Source organism: Pygocentrus nattereri, chromosome 12 (genome assembly GCF_015220715.1).
Source record: "Pygocentrus nattereri isolate fPygNat1 chromosome 12, fPygNat1.pri, whole genome shotgun sequence".
In the NCBI taxonomy this organism is placed as follows: Eukaryota; Metazoa; Chordata; class Actinopteri; order Characiformes; family Serrasalmidae; genus Pygocentrus; species Pygocentrus nattereri.
This window is the reverse complement of record NC_051222.1, coordinates 35870116-35888747: the sequence shown is the minus strand read 5'-3', so window position 1 is coordinate 35888747 and position 18632 is coordinate 35870116. Positions and strand designations below refer to the sequence as shown.

Sequence of the window (18632 nt, the reverse complement as noted above, 5' to 3'; positions counted from 1 at the left end):
GAGGTACTGTGTTTGGGAGTGTTGGTTACCATCATCCAGGTTCAGGTCCTGATTCTGGCTGTGCTGCAGGTTTAAAGAGATATTTATTTCCTCCAGAATTAAGAGATTTACCCCCCACACTGTAATGTAATCTGTAATGAAAAACCTTGTATAATGCAAATAGAAGCACTTTCACTAGTTACTACACATTTTCACTGACTCCCCGTTTCTGTTCTAGTCCATGAGGTGGAGAACGGTGAGCGGTGTGACTCTTCCTCTAATGTTTATAACGGCATTGCTGGCCTGTAAGAAGTTTCCATTAGAGGCACCATGATTTTAATCTACCATGAACTACAGATACAGCTTCAAACTGAGTTACACGCCTGTAAAATGTGGAGCGAGTTCTCTCAAATCACCAGCTGTCAGGTTTATAGTTTATTTATGTTTGTTCTTCATGACCACACTTGTGTTTCCAGTGTGGTCATCTTCAGGTGTTCACAAGGTGATGCTTCATTCAGTGTTATTAATGGACAGCAGGTCTAGATCAGAGCTGCTTTATTTCTAAGAAGATAAATAAACTTTCTAATTTATCTCAAAATCTAATAATAACAATGAAAAATCAAAGATTTGGGACAGTGTGTGGTATAATTACAGCAGTGCATGTGAGGCCAGGCTATGTAGTGAAGTATTGACCCTGATGTGCTGATCTACTCCGCCAGCTTCCTGCACAACAGTGCCAGCATCTCACAGCACAGCACTCACTTTAACAGAGTCACCGCAGAGATGGACTGTCCAGTTATACTAATGCAGAACTAGTGTTGGAAATATCAGTGATTTAATCCTGAACAGTGACCAGTAGAAGAACGGGGAGCAGATAAATCATCCACTTCATCTTAAAGAACTAAAATCTGCGTCATCACTTATTTCTCTTTTCTCTAAGACTGTAGATGGACTGTGGTGTTATTACAGTGTAATAAGACGTTCATGTTTGGGACTCACCATCATGTTCTCATAGTCTTCAGCGCTGGACGAGTGGTCATCAGGAGGCGGGGCTCTGCTTTCTGCAGATACAGATTATTAGAGAACGGCTCAGAAACAAATCATCATTCAGCTCACATCACAGTGATGTTCCACCTTAAGCACTGCAGTGAAGTCTTCACTTCTCTCCTCTCCAACTCCAGCAGCTACTCTACAGCACTGAGCTGATTCTGAGAGAAACCACGAACCACAACAAACACGGACTCACCAGCAGTCATGAGCAGAAAGACCAGAGGAGGAGCCGTTCTGGGTGATGACGTCACATTACTACCTGCAATGTGAAATGTACAAATTTAATTTCAGGCAGTTGCTGAAATATTTCATGTATTTATTTGTCAAACATGTACTGGATTATAATCAGGCTAGAAATGCTTTGACCAACATCTGTAAGCACTCAAAACACGATTTATCCAGTGGAAAAAATCTTTAATCTGTCTAATTAAAACAAACTAAAACTCTTCAGAACAGCGACAGTGACTTTGAGCTGAAATTGCAACATTAATAGTATTAACAGTACCTTAATTAATTAATTAATTAATTGATGTGCTCTGTAAAATGTAACAAGTTTACTTTTTTTAGTTTATCCATCTGTTACACTCAGTGGTATAAATCTAGTAACACGTTATTTACCGTATAATCCGTAGATCCTCAGGTGAAGCTAGTTAAGGTCCATGAATTTGAATGAGTTCTACAGGCTGTGGAGCGATTCTAATGAACTCTAATGCTGAAAAAACCCACGACTGCAAAAACAGCCCTTTCCTCTTCCTGCTCTCTGAAACCCAACAAATCCCCCAGACACGCCACTGACCATGTTAAGACACACAGCGTCTAAAGGCAGAGATGATGCAGCAGGGAAAGAACTGGATTTTGGTCATTTTTCAAGCGGGATTACTTGCTGATGCTCTGCACAGCTCGCTGGAAAGTACCAGGATGTTACTGCTATATGCACCGACAATATGCCTGAATTTAAAATTTCTCTTACTGAAACAGCGGCTTCTCACGCAAACAGCGTACAGCCCCACCCACTTCCTTAAAACGGGAGCTCAAGACGAAGAGACGGAGAGCTCAGGCTTGAAGAGACAGCAGAGTGAATAAATAAAGTAACGGATGAAGTTTATTCCCATCAAAGCGTTAGACAGAGATAAAGTCCTGCTTCAGTAATGAAAACAGAAGTGATATCATGCCATCAGAAGCAGCACTGATCATTTAACATGTACTAAAAAAACAAACAATCCTGGAACAAAATCTATCAACACAGACTGGCACATCATCAGAGTCAGGGCCAGGAGAGCCTGGCCACTTCCTATCACGCTCATTATATCAAAATCGTGACGACACACTAGAGGGAGCCAGTGAGCAAGTCCTCATTGAAATGGGGTAACTAGAGAGATTCAGTTAAAAATGAAGAATTAATCCTGTTACTGAGACCTGATTGGTTAGAGTTACTGCTACTGAGAGCTGATTGGTTAGTGTTACTGCTACCGAGAGCTGATTGGTTAGCGTTACTGCTACTGAGACCTGATTGGTTAGAGTTACTGCTACTGAGAGCTGATTGGTTAGCGTTACTGCTACTGAGAGCTGATTGGTTAGCGTTACTGCTACTGAGAGTTGATTGGTTAGCGTTACTGCTACTGAGAGCTGATTGGTTAGCGTTACTGCTACTGAGGGCTGATTGGTTAGCGTTACTGCTACTGAGGGCTGATTGGTTAGCGTTACTGCTACTGAGAGCTGATTGGTTAGCGTTACTGCTACTGAGAGCTGATTGGTTAGCGTTACTGCTACTGAGGGCTGATTGGTTAGCGTTACTGCTACTGAGAGCTGATTGGTTAGCGTTACTGCTACTGAGAGCTGATTGGTTAGCGTTACTGCTATTGAGAGCTGATTGGTTACCGTTACTGCTACTGAGAGCTGATTGGTTAGCGTTACTGCTACTGAGAGCTGATTGGTTAGCATTACTGCTACTGAGAGCTGATTGGTTAGCGTTACTGCTACTGAGAGCTGATTGGTTAGCGTTACTGCTACTGAGAGCTGATTGGTTAGCGTTACTGCTACTGAGAGCTGACTGGTTAGCGTTACTGCTACTGAGAGCTGATTGGTTAGCGTTACTGCTACTGAGAGCTGATTGGTTAGTGTTACTGCTACTGAGAGCTGATTGGTTAGTGTTACTGCTACTGAGAGCTGATTGGTTAGCGTTACTGCAATTGAGAGCTGATTGGTTACCGTTACTGCTACTGAGAGCTGATTGGTTAGCGTTACTGCTACTGAGAGCTGATTGGTTAGCATTACTGCTACTGAGAGCTGATTGGTTAGCGTTACTGCTACTGAGAGCTGATTGGTTAGCGTTACTGCTACTGAGAGCTGATTGGTTAGCGTTACTGCTACTGAGAGCTGATTGGTTACCGTTACTGCTACTGAGAGCTGATTGGTTAGCGTTACTGCTACTGAGAGCTGATTGGTTAGCATTGCTGCTAATGAGAGCTGATTGGTTAGCATTGCTCTTACTGATAGCTGATTGGTTAGCATTACTGCTACTGAGAGCTGATTGGTTAGCGTTACTGCTACTTAGAGCTGATTGGTTACCATCACTGCTACTGAGGGCTGATTGGTTAGCATTACTGCTACTGAGAGCTGATTGGTTAGCGTTACTGCTACTGAGAGCTGATTGGTTAGCGTTACTGCTACTGAGAGCTGATTGGTTAGCGTTACTGCTACTGAGAGCTGATTGGTTAGCATTGCTGCTAATGAGAGCTGATTGGTTAGCATTGCTCTTACTGATAGCTGATTGGTTAGCATTACTGCTACTGAGAGCTGATTGGTTAGCGTTACTGCTACTTAGAGCTGATTGGTTACCATCACTGCTACTGAGGGCTGATTGGTTAGCATTACTGCTACTGAGAGCTGATTGGTTAGCGTTACTGCTACTGAGAGCTGATTGGTTAGCGTTACTGCTACTGAGAGCTGATTGGTTAGCGTTACTGCTACTGAGAGCTGATTGGTTACCGTTACTGCTACTGAGAGCTGATTGGTTACCGTTACTGCTACTGAGAGCTGATTGGTTACTGTTACTGCTACTGAGAGCTGATTGGTTAGCGTTACTGCTAATGAGAGCAGATTGGTTAGCGTTACTGCTACTGAGAGCAGATTGGTTAGCGTTACTGCTACTGAGAGCAGATTGGATAGCGTTACTGCTACTGAGAGCTGATTGGTTAGCGTTACTGCTAATGAGAGCTGATTGGTTAGCGTTACTGCTACTGAGAGCAGATTGGATAGCGTTACTGCTACTGAGAGCTGATTGGTTAGCGTTACTGCTAATGAGAGCTGATTGGTTAGCGTTACTGCTAATGAGAGCTGATTGGTTAGCGTTACTGCTAATGAGAGCTGATTGTTTAGCGTTACTGCTAATAAGAGCTGATTGGTTAGCATTGCTCCTACTGATAGCTGATTGGTTAGCATTGCTCCTACTGATAGCTGATTGGTTAGCATTACTGCTACTGAGAACTGATTGGTTAGCATTACTGCTACTGAGAGCTGATTGGTTAGCATTACTGCTACTGAGAGCTGATTGGTTAGCATCACTGCTACTGATAGCTGATTGGTTTTCGTAACTGCTATTGAGAGCTGATTGGTTAGCATTACTGCTACTGAGAGCTGATTGGTTAGCATTATGCTACTGAGAGCTGATTGGTTAGCATTACTGCTACTGAGAGCTGATTGGGTAGCATTACTGCTACTGAGAGATGATTGGTTACCGTTACTGCTACTGAGAGCTGATTGGTTGGGATTACTGCTACTGAGAGCTGATTGGTTAGCGTCACTGCTACTGAGAGATGATTGGTTAGCGTTACTGCTAATGAGAGCTGATTGGTTAGCGTTACTGCTAATGAGAGCTGATTGTTTAGCGTTACTGCTAATGAGAGCTGATTGGTTAGCATTGCTCCTACTGATAGCTGATTGGTTAGCATTGCTCCTACTGATAGCTGATTGGTTAGCATTACTGCTACTGAGAACTGATTGGTTAGCATTACTGCTACTGAGAGCTGATTGGTTAGCATTACTGCTACTGAGAGCTGATTGGTTAGCATCACTGCTACTGAGAGCTGATTGGTTATCGTAACTGCTATTGAGAGCTGATTGGTTAGCATTACTGCTACTGAGAGCTGATTGGTTAGCATTATGCTACTGAGAGCTGATTGGTTAGCATTACTGCTACTGAGAGCTGATTGGGTAGCGTTACTGCTACTGAGAGCTGATTGGTTAGAGTTACTGCTAATGAGAGCTGATTGGTTAGCGTTACTGCTACTGAGAGCTGATTGGTTAGCGTTACTGCTACTGTGAGCTGATAGGTTAGCGTTGCTGCTACTGAGAGCTGATTGGGTAGCATTACTGCTACTGAGAGATGATTGGTTACCGTTACTGCTACTGAGAGCTGATTGGTTGGGATTACTGCTACTGAGAGCTGATTGGTTAGCGTCACTGCTACTGAGAGCTGATTGGTTAGCGTTACTGCTAATGAGAGCTGATTGGTTAGCGTTACTGCTAATGAGAGCTGATTGTTTAGCGTTACTGCTAATGAGAGCTGATTGGTTAGCATTGCTCCTACTGATAGCTGATTGGTTAGCATTGCTCCTACTGATAGCTGATTGGTTAGCATTACTGCTACTGAGAACTGATTGGTTAGCATTACTGCTACTGAGAGCTGATTGGTTAGCATTACTGCTACTGAGAGCTGATTGGTTAGCATCACTGCTACTGAGAGCTGATTGGTTATCGTAACTGCTATTGAGAGCTGATTGGTTAGCATTACTGCTACTGAGAGCTGATTGGTTAGCATTATGCTACTGAGAGCTGATTGGTTAGCATTACTGCTACTGAGAGCTGATTGGGTAGCATTACTGCTACTGAGAGATGATTGGTTACCGTTACTGCTACTGAGAGCTGATTGGTTGGGATTACTGCTACTGAGAGCTGATTGGTTAGCGTCACTGCTACTGAGAGCTGATTGGTCAGTGTTACTGCTACTGAGAGCTGATTGGTCAGAGTTACTGCTACTGAGCGCTGATTGGTTAGAGTTACTGCTACTGAGAGCTGATTGGTTAGCGTTACTGCTACTGTGAGCTGATAGGTTAGCGTTGCTGCTAATGAGAGCTGATTGGTTAGCATTGCTCTTACTGATAGCTGATTGGTTAGCATTACTGCTACTGAGAGCTGATTGGTTAGCGTTACTGCTACTGAGAGCTGATTGGTTAGCGTTACAGCTACTGAGAGCTGATTGGTCAGTGTTACTGCTACTGAGAGCTGATTGGTCAGAGTTACTGCTACTGAGCGCTGATTGGTCAGAGTTACTGCTACTGAGCGCTGATTGGTCAGAGTTACTGCTAGTGAGAGCTGATTGGTTACCATTACTGCTACTGAGAGCTGATTGGTTAGCATCACTGCTACTGAGAGCTGATTGGTTATCATAACTGCTATTGAGAGCTGATGGGTTAGCATTACTGCTACTGAGAGCTGATTGGTTAGCATTATGCTACTGAGAGCTGATTGGTTAGCGTTACTCCTACTGAGGGCTGATTGGTTAGCGTTACTGCTACTGAGAGCTGATTGGTTAGCATTATGCTACTGAGAGCTGATTGGTTAGCATTACTGCTACTGAGAGCTGATTGGGTAGCATTACTGCTACTTAGAGGTGATTGGTTACCGTTACTGCTACTGAGGGCTGATTGGTTAGTGATACTGCTACTGACAGCTGATTGGTTAGCGTCACTGCTACTGAGAGCTGATTGGTCAGTGTTACTGCTACTGAGAGCTGATTGGTTAGCGTTACTGCTACTTAGAGCTGATTGGTTACCATCACTGCTACTGAGGGCTGATTGGTTAGCATTACTGCTACTGAGAGCTGATTGGTTAGCGTTACTGCTACTGAGAGCTGATTGGTTAGCGTTACTGCTACTGAGAGCTGATTGGTTAGCGTTACTGCTACTGAGAGCTGATTGGTTACCGTTACTGCTACTGAGAGCTGATTGGTTACCGTTACTGCTACTGAGAGCTGATTGGTTACTGTTACTGCTACTGAGAGCTGATTGGTTAGCGTTACTGCTAATGAGAGCAGATTGGTTAGCGTTACTGCTACTGAGAGCAGATTGGATAGCGTTACTGCTACTGAGAGCTGATTGGTTAGCATTACTGCTAATGAGAGCTGATTGGTTAGCGTTACTGCTAATGAGAGCTGATTGGTTAGCGTTACTGCTAATGAGAGCTGATTGTTTAGCGTTACTGCTAATGAGAGCTGATTGGTTAGCATTGCTCCTACTGATAGCTGATTGGTTAGCATTGCTCCTACTGATAGCTGATTGGTTAGCATTACTGCTACTGAGAACTGATTGGTTAGCATTACTGCTACTGAGAGCTGATTGGTTAGCATTACTGCTACTGAGAGCTGATTGGTTAGCATCACTGCTACTGATAGCTGATTGGTTATCGTAACTGCTATTGAGAGCTGATTGGTTAGCATTACTGCTACTGAGAGCTGATTGGTTAGCATTATGCTACTGAGAGCTGATTGGTTAGCATTACTGCTACTGAGAGCTGATTGGGTAGCATTACTGCTACTGAGAGATGATTGGTTACCGTTACTGCTACTGAGAGCTGATTGGTTGGGATTACTGCTACTGAGAGCTGATTGGTTAGCGTCACTGCTACTGAGAGCTGATTGGTCAGTGTTACTGCTACTGAGAGCTGATTGGTCAGAGTTACTGCTACTGAGCGCTGATTGGTTAGAGTTACTGCTACTGAGAGCTGATTGGTTAGCGTTACTGTTAATGAGAGCTGATTGGTTAGCGTTACTGCTACTGAGAGCTGATTGGTTAGCGTTACTGCTACTGAGAGCTGATAGGTTAGCGTTGCTGCTAATGAGAGCTGATTGGTTAGCATTGCTCTTACTGCTAGCTGATTGGTTAGCATTACTGCTACTGAGAGCTGATTGGTTAGCGTTACTGCTACTGAGACCTGATTGGTTAGTGTTACTGCTACTGAGAGCTGATTGGTTAGCGTTACTGCTACTGAGAGCTGATTGGTTAGCGTTACTGCTACTGAGACCTGATTGGTTAGAGTTACTGCTACTGAGACCTGATTGGTTAGCGTTACTGCTACTAAGAGCTGATTGGTTAGCGTTACTGCTACTGAGAGCTGATTGGTTAGCGTTACTGCTACTGAGAGCTGATTGGTTAGCGTTACTGCTACTGAGAGCTGATTGGTTAGCGTTATTGCTACTGAGAGCTGATTGGTTAGCGTTACTGCTACTGAGAGCTGATTGGTTAGCGTTACTGCTACTGAGGGCTGATTGGTTAGCGTTACTGCTACTGAGAGCTGATTGGTTAGCGTTACTGCTACTGAGAGCTGATTGGTTAGCGTTACTGCTACTGAGAGCTGATTGGTTAGCGTTACTGCTACTGAGAGCTGATTGGTTAGCGTTACTGCTACTGAGAGCTGATTGGTTAGCGTTACTGCTACTGAGAGCTGACTGGTTAGCGTTACTGCTACTGAGAGCTGATTGGTTAGCGTTACTGCTACTGAGAGCTGATTGGTTAGTGTTACTGCTACTGAGAGCTGATTGGTTAGTGTTACTGCTACTGAGAGCTGATTGGTTAGCGTTACTGCAATTGAGAGCTGATTGGTTACCGTTACTGCTACTGAGAGCTGATTGGTTAGCGTTACTGCTACTGAGAGCTGATTGGTTAGCATTACTGCTACTGAGAGCTGATTGGTTAGCGTTACTGCTACTGAGAGCTGATTGGTTAGCGTTACTGCTACTGAGAGCTGATTGGTTAGCGTTACTGCTACTGAGAGCTGATTGGTTAGCGTTACTGCTACTGAGAGCTGATTGGTTAGCGTTACTGCTACTGAGAGCTGACTGGTTAGCGTTACTGCTACTGAGAGCTGATTGGTTAGCGTTACTGCTACTGAGAGCTGATTGGTTAGCGTTACTGCTAATGAGAGCTGATTGGTTAGCGTTACTGCTACTGAGAGCTGATTGGTTAGCGTTACTGCTACTGAGAGCTGATTGGTTAGCATTGCTGCTAATGAGAGCTGATTGGTTAGCATTGCTCTTACTGATAGCTGATTGGTTAGCATTACTGCTACTGAGAGCTGATTGGTTAGCGTTACTGCTACTTAGAGCTGATTGGTTACCATCACTGCTACTGAGGGCTGATTGGTTAGCATTACTGCTACTGAGAGCTGATTGGTTAGCGTTACTGCTACTGAGAGCTGATTGGTTAGCGTTACTGCTACTGAGAGCTGATTGGTTACCGTTACTGCTACTGAGAGCTGATTGGTTACCGTTACTGCTACTGAGAGCTGATTGGTTACCGTTACTGCTACTGAGAGCTGATTGGTTACTGTTACTGCTACTGAGAGCTGATTGGTTAGCGTTACTGCTAATGAGAGCAGATTGGTTAGCGTTACTGCTACTGAGAGCAGATTGGTTAGCGTTACTGCTACTGAGAGCTGATTGGTTAGCGTTACTGCTAATGAGAGCTGATTGGTTAGCGTTACTGCTAATGAGAGCTGATTGGTTAGCGTTACTGCTAATGAGAGCTGATTGTTTAGCGTTACTGCTAATGAGAGCTGATTGGTTAGCATTGCTCCTACTGATAGCTGATTGGTTAGCATTGCTCTTACTGATAGCTGATTGGTTAGCATTACTGCTACTGAGAACTGATTGGTTAGCATTACTGCTACTGAGAGCTGATTGGTTAGCATTACTGCTACTGAGAGCTGATTGGTTAGCATCACTGCTACTGAGAGCTGATTGGTTATCGTAACTGCTATTGAGAGCTGATTGGTTAGCATTACTGCTACTGAGAGCTGATTGGTTAGCATTATGCTACTGAGAGCTGATTGGTTAGCATTACTGCTACTGAGAGCTGATTGGGTAGCATTACTGCTACTGAGAGATGATTGGTTACCGTTACTGCTACTGAGAGCTGATTGGTTGGGATTACTGCTACTGAGAGCTGATTGGTTAGCGTCACTGCTACTGAGAGCTGATTGGTCAGTGTTACTGCTACTGAGAGCTGATTGGTCAGAGTTACTGCTACTGAGCGCTGATTGGTTAGAGTTACTCCTACTGAGAGCTGATTGGTTAGCGTTACTGCTAATGAGAGCTGATTGGTTAGCGTTACTGCTACTGAGAGCTGATTGGTTAGCGTTACTGCTACTGTGAGCTGATAGGTTAGCGTTGCTGCTAATGAGAGCTGATTGGTTAGCATTGCTCTTACTGATAGCTGATTGGTTAGCATTACTGCTACTGAGAGCTGATTGGTTAGCGTTACTGCTACTGAGAGCTGATTGGTTAGCATTACTGCTACTGAGAGCTGATTGGTTAGCGTTACTGCTACTGAGAGCTGATTGGTTACCATTACTGCTACTGAGAGCTGATTGGTTAGTGTTACTGCTACTGAGAGCTGATTGGTTAGAGTTACTGCTACTGAGAGCTTATTGGTTACCGTTACTGCTACTGAGAGCTGATTGGTTACCGTTACTGCTACTGAGAGCTGATTGGTTACTGTTACTTCTACTGAGAGCTGATTGGTAAGCGTTACTGCTAATGAGAGCTGATTGGTTAGCGTTACTGCTATTGAGAGCAGATTGGATAGCGTTACTGCTACTGAGAGCTGATTGGTTAGCGTTACTGCTAATGAGAGCTGATTGGTTAGCGTTACTGCTAATGAGAGCTGATTGGTTAGCGTTACTGCTACTGAGAGCTGATTGGTTAGCGTTACTGCTACTGAGAGCTGATTGGTTACCATTACTGCTACTGAGAGCTGATTGGTTAGTGTTACTGCTACTGAGAGCTGATTGGTTAGAGTTACTGCTACTGAGAGCTTATTGGTTACCGTTACTGCTACTGAGAGCTGATTGGTTAGCGTTACTGCTACTGAGAGCTGATTGGTTAGCGTTACTGCTACTGAGAGCTGATTGGTTACCATTACTGCTACTGAGAGCTGATTGGTTAGCGTTACTGCTAATGAGAGCTGATTGGTTAGCGTTACTGCTAATGAGAGCTGATTGGTTAGCGTTACTGCTAATGAGAGCTGATTGGTTAGCGTTACTGCTACTGAGAGCTGATTGGTTAGCATTGCTGCTAATGAGAGCTGATTGGTTAGCATTGCTCCTACTGATAGCTGATTGGTTAGCATTACTGCTACTGAGAACTGATTGGTTAGCATTACTGCTACTGAGAGCTGATTGGTTAGCATTACTGCTACTGAGAGCTGATTGGTTAGCGTTACTGCTACTGAGAGCTGATTGGTTAGCGTTGCTGCTAATGAGAGCTGATTGGTTAGCATTGCTCCTACTGATAGCTGATTGGTTAGCATTACTGCTACTGAGAACTGATTGGTTAGCATTACTGCTACTGAGAGCTGATTGGTTAGCATTACTGCTACTGAGAGCTGATTGGTTAGCATCACTGCTACTGAGAGCTGATTGCTTATCATAACTGCTATTGAGAGCTGATTGGTTAGCATTACTGCTACTGAGAGCTGAATGGTTAGCATTATGCTACTGAGAGCTGATTGGTTAGCATTACTGCTACTGAGAGCTGATTGGGTAGCATTACTGCTACTGAGAGCTGATTGGTTACCGTTACTGCTACTGAGAGCTGATTGGTTACCATTACTGCTACTGAGAGCTGATTGGTTAGCGTCACTGCTACTGAGAGCTGATTGGTCAGTGTTACTGCTACTGAGAGCTGATTGGTCAGAGTTACTGCTACTGAGCGCTGATTGGTCAGAGTTACTGCTACTGAGCGCTGATTGGTCAGAGTTACTGCTACTGAGAGCTGATTGGTTACCATTACTGCTACTGAGAGCTGATTGGTTAGCATCACTGCTACTGAGAGCTGATTGGTTATCATAACTGCTATTGAGAGCTGATGGGTTAGCATTATGCTACTGAGAGCTGATTGGTTAGCGTTACTCCTACTGAGGGCTGATTGGTTAGCGTTACTGCTACTGAGAGCTGATTGGTTAGCATTATGCTACTGAGAGCTGATTGGTTAGCATTACTGCTACTGAGAGCTGATTGGGTAGCATTACTGCTATTTAGAGGTGATTGGTTACCGTTACTGCTACTGAGGGCTTATTGGTTAGTGATACTGCTACTGACAGCTGATTGGTTAGCGTCACTGCTACTGAGAGCTGATTGGTCAGTGTTACTGCTACTGAGAGCTGATTGCTTATCATAACTGCTATTGAGAGCTGATTGGTTAGCATTACTGCTACTGAGAGCTGAATGGTTAGCATTATGCTACTGAGAGCTGATTGGTTAGCGTTACTGCTAATGAGAGCTGATTGGTTAGCGTTACTGCTACTGAGAGCTGATTGGTTAGCGTTACTGCTACTGAGAGCTGATTGGTTAGCATTGCTGCTAATGAGAGCTGATTGGTTAGCATTGCTCTTACTGATAGCTGATTGGTTAGCATTACTGCTACTGAGAGCTGATTGGTTAGCGTTACTGCTACTTAGAGCTGATTGGTTACCATCACTGCTACTGAGGGCTGATTGGTTAGCATTACTGCTACTGAGAGCTGATTGGTTAGCGTTACTGCTACTGAGAGCTGATTGGTTAGCGTTACTGCTACTGAGAGCTGATTGGTTACCGTTACTGCTACTGAGAGCTGATTGGTTACCGTTACTGCTACTGAGAGCTGATTGGTTACCGTTACTGCTACTGAGAGCTGATTGGTTACTGTTACTGCTACTGAGAGCTGATTGGTTAGCGTTACTGCTAATGAGAGCAGATTGGTTAGCGTTACTGCTACTGAGAGCAGATTGGATAGCGTTACTGCTACTGAGAGCTGATTGGTTAGCGTTACTGCTAATGAGAGCTGATTGGTTAGCGTTACTGCTAATGAGAGCTGATTGGTTAGCGTTACTGCTAATGAGAGCTGATTGTTTAGCGTTACTGCTAATGAGAGCTGATTGGTTAGCATTGCTCCTACTGATAGCTGATTGGTTAGCATTGCTCTTACTGATAGCTGATTGGTTAGCATTACTGCTACTGAGAACTGATTGGTTAGCATTACTGCTACTGAGAGCTGATTGGTTAGCATTACTGCTACTGAGAGCTGATTGGTTAGCATCACTGCTACTGAGAGCTGATTGGTTATCGTAACTGCTATTGAGAGCTGATTGGTTAGCATTACTGCTACTGAGAGCTGATTGGTTAGCATTATGCTACTGAGAGCTGATTGGTTAGCATTACTGCTACTGAGAGCTGATTGGGTAGCATTACTGCTACTGAGAGATGATTGGTTACCGTTACTGCTACTGAGAGCTGATTGGTTGGGATTACTGCTACTGAGAGCTGATTGGTTAGCGTCACTGCTACTGAGAGCTGATTGGTCAGTGTTACTGCTACTGAGAGCTGATTGGTCAGAGTTACTGCTACTGAGCGCTGATTGGTTAGAGTTACTCCTACTGAGAGCTGATTGGTTAGCGTTACTGCTAATGAGAGCTGATTGGTTAGCGTTACTGCTACTGAGAGCTGATTGGTTAGCGTTACTGCTACTGTGAGCTGATAGGTTAGCGTTGCTGCTAATGAGAGCTGATTGGTTAGCATTGCTCTTACTGATAGCTGATTGGTTAGCATTACTGCTACTGAGAGCTGATTGGTTAGCGTTACTGCTACTGAGAGCTGATTGGTTAGCATTACTGCTACTGAGAACTGATTGGTTAGCGTTACTGCTACTGAGAGCTGATTGGTTACCATTACTGCTACTGAGAGCTGATTGGTTAGTGTTACTGCTACTGAGAGCTGATTGGTTAGAGTTACTGCTACTGAGAGCTTATTGGTTACCGTTACTGCTACTGAGAGCTGATTGGTTACCGTTACTGCTACTGAGAGCTGATTGGTTACTGTTACTTCTACTGAGAGCTGATTGGTAAGCGTTACTGCTAATGAGAGCTGATTGGTTAGCGTTACTGCTATTGAGAGCAGATTGGATAGCGTTACTGCTACTGAGAGCTGATTGGTTAGCGTTACTGCTAATGAGAGCTGATTGGTTAGCGTTACTGCTAATGAGAGCTGATTGGTTAGCGTTACTGCTACTGAGAGCTGATTGGTTAGCGTTACTGCTACTGAGAGCTGATTGGTTACCATTACTGCTACTGAGAGCTGATTGGTTAGTGTTACTGCTACTGAGAGCTGATTGGTTAGAGTTACTGCTACTGAGAGCTTATTGGTTACCGTTACTGCTACTGAGAGCTGATTGGTTAGCGTTACTGCTACTGAGAGCTGATTGGTTAGCGTTACTGCTACTGAGAGCTGATTGGTTACCATTACTGCTACTGAGAGCTGATTGGTTAGCGTTACTGCTAATGAGAGCTGATTGGTTAGCGTTACTGCTAATGAGAGCTGATTGGTTAGCGTTACTGCTAATGAGAGCTGATTGGTTAGCGTTACTGCTACTGAGAGCTGATTGGTTAGCATTGCTGCTAATGAGAGCTGATTGGTTAGCATTGCTCCTACTGATAGCTGATTGGTTAGCATTACTGCTACTGAGAACTGATTGGTTAGCATTACTGCTACTGAGAGCTGATTGGTTAGCATTACTGCTACTGAGAGCTGATTGGTTAGCGTTACTGCTACTGAGAGCTGATTGGTTAGCGTTGCTGCTAATGAGAGCTGATTGGTTAGCATTGCTCCTACTGATAGCTGATTGGTTAGCATTACTGCTACTGAGAACTGATTGGTTAGCATTACTGCTACTGAGAGCTGATTGGTTAGCATTACTGCTACTGAGAGCTGATTGGTTAGCATCACTGCTACTGAGAGCTGATTGCTTATCATAACTGCTATTGAGAGCTGATTGGTTAGCATTACTGCTACTGAGAGCTGAATGGTTAGCATTATGCTACTGAGAGCTGATTGGTTAGCATTACTGCTACTGAGAGCTGATTGGGTAGCATTACTGCTACTGAGAGCTGATTGGTTACCGTTACTGCTACTGAGAGCTGATTGGTTACCATTACTGCTACTGAGAGCTGATTGGTTAGCGTCACTGCTACTGAGAGCTGATTGGTCAGTGTTACTGCTACTGAGAGCTGATTGGTCAGAGTTACTGCTACTGAGCGCTGATTGGTCAGAGTTACTGCTACTGAGCGCTGATTGGTCAGAGTTACTGCTACTGAGAGCTGATTGGTTACCATTACTGCTACTGAGAGCTGATTGGTTAGCATCACTGCTACTGAGAGCTGATTGGTTATCATAACTGCTATTGAGAGCTGATGGGTTAGCATTATGCTACTGAGAGCTGATTGGTTAGCGTTACTCCTACTGAGGGCTGATTGGTTAGCGTTACTGCTACTGAGAGCTGATTGGTTAGCATTATGCTACTGAGAGCTGATTGGTTAGCATTACTGCTACTGAGAGCTGATTGGGTAGCATTACTGCTATTTAGAGGTGATTGGTTACCGTTACTGCTACTGAGGGCTTATTGGTTAGTGATACTGCTACTGACAGCTGATTGGTTAGCGTCACTGCTACTGAGAGCTGATTGGTCAGTGTTACTGCTACTGAGAGCTGATTGCTTATCATAACTGCTATTGAGAGCTGATTGGTTAGCATTACTGCTACTGAGAGCTGAATGGTTAGCATTATGCTACTGAGAGCTGATTGGTTAGCATTACTGCTACTGAGAGCTGATTGGGTAGCATTACTGCTACTGAGAGCTGATTGGTTACCGTTACTGCTACTGAGAGCTGATTGGTTACCATTACTGCTACTGAGAGCTGATTGGTTAGCGTCACTGCTACTGAGAGCTGATTGGTCAGTGTTACTGCTACTGAGAGCTGATTGGTCAGAGTTACTGCTACTGAGCGCTGATTGGTCAGAGTTACTGCTACTGAGCGCTGATTGGTCAGAGTTACTGCTACTGAGAGCTGATTGGTTACCATTACTGCTACTGAGAGCTGATTGGTTAGCATCACTGCTACTGAGAGCTGATTGGTTATCATAACTGCTATTGAGAGCTGATGGGTTAGCATTATGCTACTGAGAGCTGATTGGTTAGCGTTACTCCTACTGAGGGCTGATTGGTTAGCGTTACTGCTACTGAGAGCTGATTGGTTAGCATTATGCTACTGAGAGCTGATTGGTTAGCATTACTGCTACTGAGAGCTGATTGGGTAGCATTACTGCTATTTAGAGGTGATTGGTTACCGTTACTGCTACTGAGGGCTGATTGGTTAGTGATACTGCTACTGACAGCTGATTGGTTAGCGTCACTGCTACTGAGAGCTGATTGGTCAGTGTTACTGCTACTGAGAGCTGATTGGTCAGAGTTTCTGCTACTGAGAGCTGATTGGTTAGCGTCACTGCTAAAGAGAGCTGATTGGTTAGCGTTACTGCTAATGAGAGCTGATTGGTTAGCGTTACTGCTAATGAGAGCTGATTGGTTAGCGTTACTGCTACTGAGATCTGATTGGTTAGCGTTACTGCTACTGAGATCTGATTGGTTAGCGTTACTGCTACTGAGAGCTGATTGGTTAGCGTTACTGCTACTGAGGGCTGATTGGTTAGCGTTACTGCTACTGAGGGCTTATTGGTTAGCGTTACTGCTACTGAGAGCTGATTGGTTAGTGTTACTGCTACTGCGAGCTGATTGGTTAGCGTTACTGCTACTGAGAGCTGATTGGTTAGCATTACTGCTACTGAGAGCTGATTGGTTAGCGTTACTGCTACTGAGAGCTGATTGGTTAGCGTCACTGCTACTCTGAGCTGATTGGTTAGCGTTACTGCTACTGAGATCTGATTGGTTAGCGTTACTGCTACTGAGAGCTGATTGGTTAGCGTTATTGCTACTGAGATCTGATTGGTTAGCATTACTGCTACTGAGAGCTGATTGGTTAGCGTTACTGCTACTGAGGGCTGATTGGTTAGCGTTACTGCTACTGAGAGCTGATTGGTTAGCATTACTGCTACTGAGAGCTGATTGGTTAGCATTACTGCTACTGAGAGCTGATTGGTTAGCATTACTGCTACTGAGAGATGATTGGTTAGCGTTACTCCTACTGAGTGCTAATTGGTTGGTATTACTGCTACTGAGTGCCTGTTTTTTGGCGTTACTGCTGCTGAGTGCTGTGTAGTTGGCATTACTCCTACTGAGCGCCAAATGATTGCCAAGCTGATCAGCTGATCAGATCAAGAACACACACAAGACTCTTTTAGAAAGTCCTGTAACAGTTGAGAAGCATCTAAATGTGTAACTGTTGAACTGAAATGTTATATGAAGTTTAAAAATGTACATTTTTCTGTATACGAATGTTTGACCACTCAAAACAAAGATTTTGCACGAGTGTTACTGCTACTGAGAGTTGATTGGTTAGCGTTACTGCTACTGAGAGTTGATTGGTTAGCATTACTGCTACTGAGAGCTGATTGGTTAGCGTTACTGCTACTGAGGGCTGATTGGTTAGCGTTACTGCTACTGAGGGCTGATTGGTTAGCGTTACTGCTACTGAGAGCTGATTGGTTAGTGTTACTGCTGCTGAGTGCTAATTGGTTAGCGTTACTCCTACTGAGCGCCAAATGATTGCCAAGCTGATCAGCTGATCAGATCAAGACTCTTTTAGAAAGTCCTGTAACAGTTGAGAAGCATGTAAATGTGAAAGTGTTGAACTGAAATGTTATATGAAGTTTAAAAATGTACATTTTTCTGTATACGAATGTTTGACCACTCAAAACAAAGATTTTGCACGAATGGAACCCATTTATTCTGGACTCCCTCTAAAGCCAGTAGCCCTGGACAAACCTGGAAGGTGTCACTGAGTAGTAGATCTCTTTTGGGGGTGCTGGAGCCTATCCCAGTGGTCACTGGGTGGAAGGCAGGATACAGCCTGGACAGGTGGCCAGTCCATCGCAGGGCAGACAGACAGATAACATTCACACGTAGGGGCAACTTAGCACGTCCAATTGGCCTGACTGCATGTCTTTAGACTATGGGAGGAAACCGGAGAACCCGGAAGAAACCCATGCAGACACGGGGAGAACATGCAACTCCACACAAAGGACCCTGGTCACCAGGCCAGGGAATTGATCCCAGGCCCTTCTTGCTGTGAGGAGACAGCGCTACCCACCGCACCACCATGCCGCCAGGTTCTGAATACATATTTCTAACAATTCTAAAGCTATTTATATGATTATAATAGAGAATGAACACTTTAACATGAAGAAATGATCTTACCGTCCTTTAATGAGGCTCATCATCAGCGTCTTCATGACAAATGGTGAGAACACAGGCAGCACGGACGTATTTTAATCTACATGTGGTCACCACTTAAAAGTTCTCATGCTCAATAAAAATACCCCACCCCATTAATATGCCACTTCCTCCTACAGGAGACACATGACCTTCTTAACTGCAGCTTCACTTAAAACACCAACAAACTTATATACTAGTAAAACTTGACTTTTGCACACGTTTGTACTTTTCCTATCCTTAATACTGTCAAGGAACCAGGTTGGACTCCTAATTAACAGCTTAAATTATGCCCAGCATAGCATGTCATTATATGTACTATGTCCCCTTTGTAAATAAGTAACTATAGGCAAAG

General features: G+C 44.1%; 1 long non-coding RNA gene across 1 annotated transcript; it reads right to left on the bottom strand.

Annotated features, from left to right (window-relative positions):
• Positions 1-246: 246 nt before the first annotated feature.
• Positions 247-18303, bottom strand: LOC119264752. The gene is made up of 3 exons (XR_005131191.1): positions 18263-18303; positions 1226-1288; positions 247-1040 (listed from the first exon to the last, which is right to left on the bottom strand). It is a non-coding gene; the product is annotated as an uncharacterized LOC119264752 (long non-coding RNA).
• Between the last annotated feature and the right edge of the window lie 329 nt (positions 18304-18632).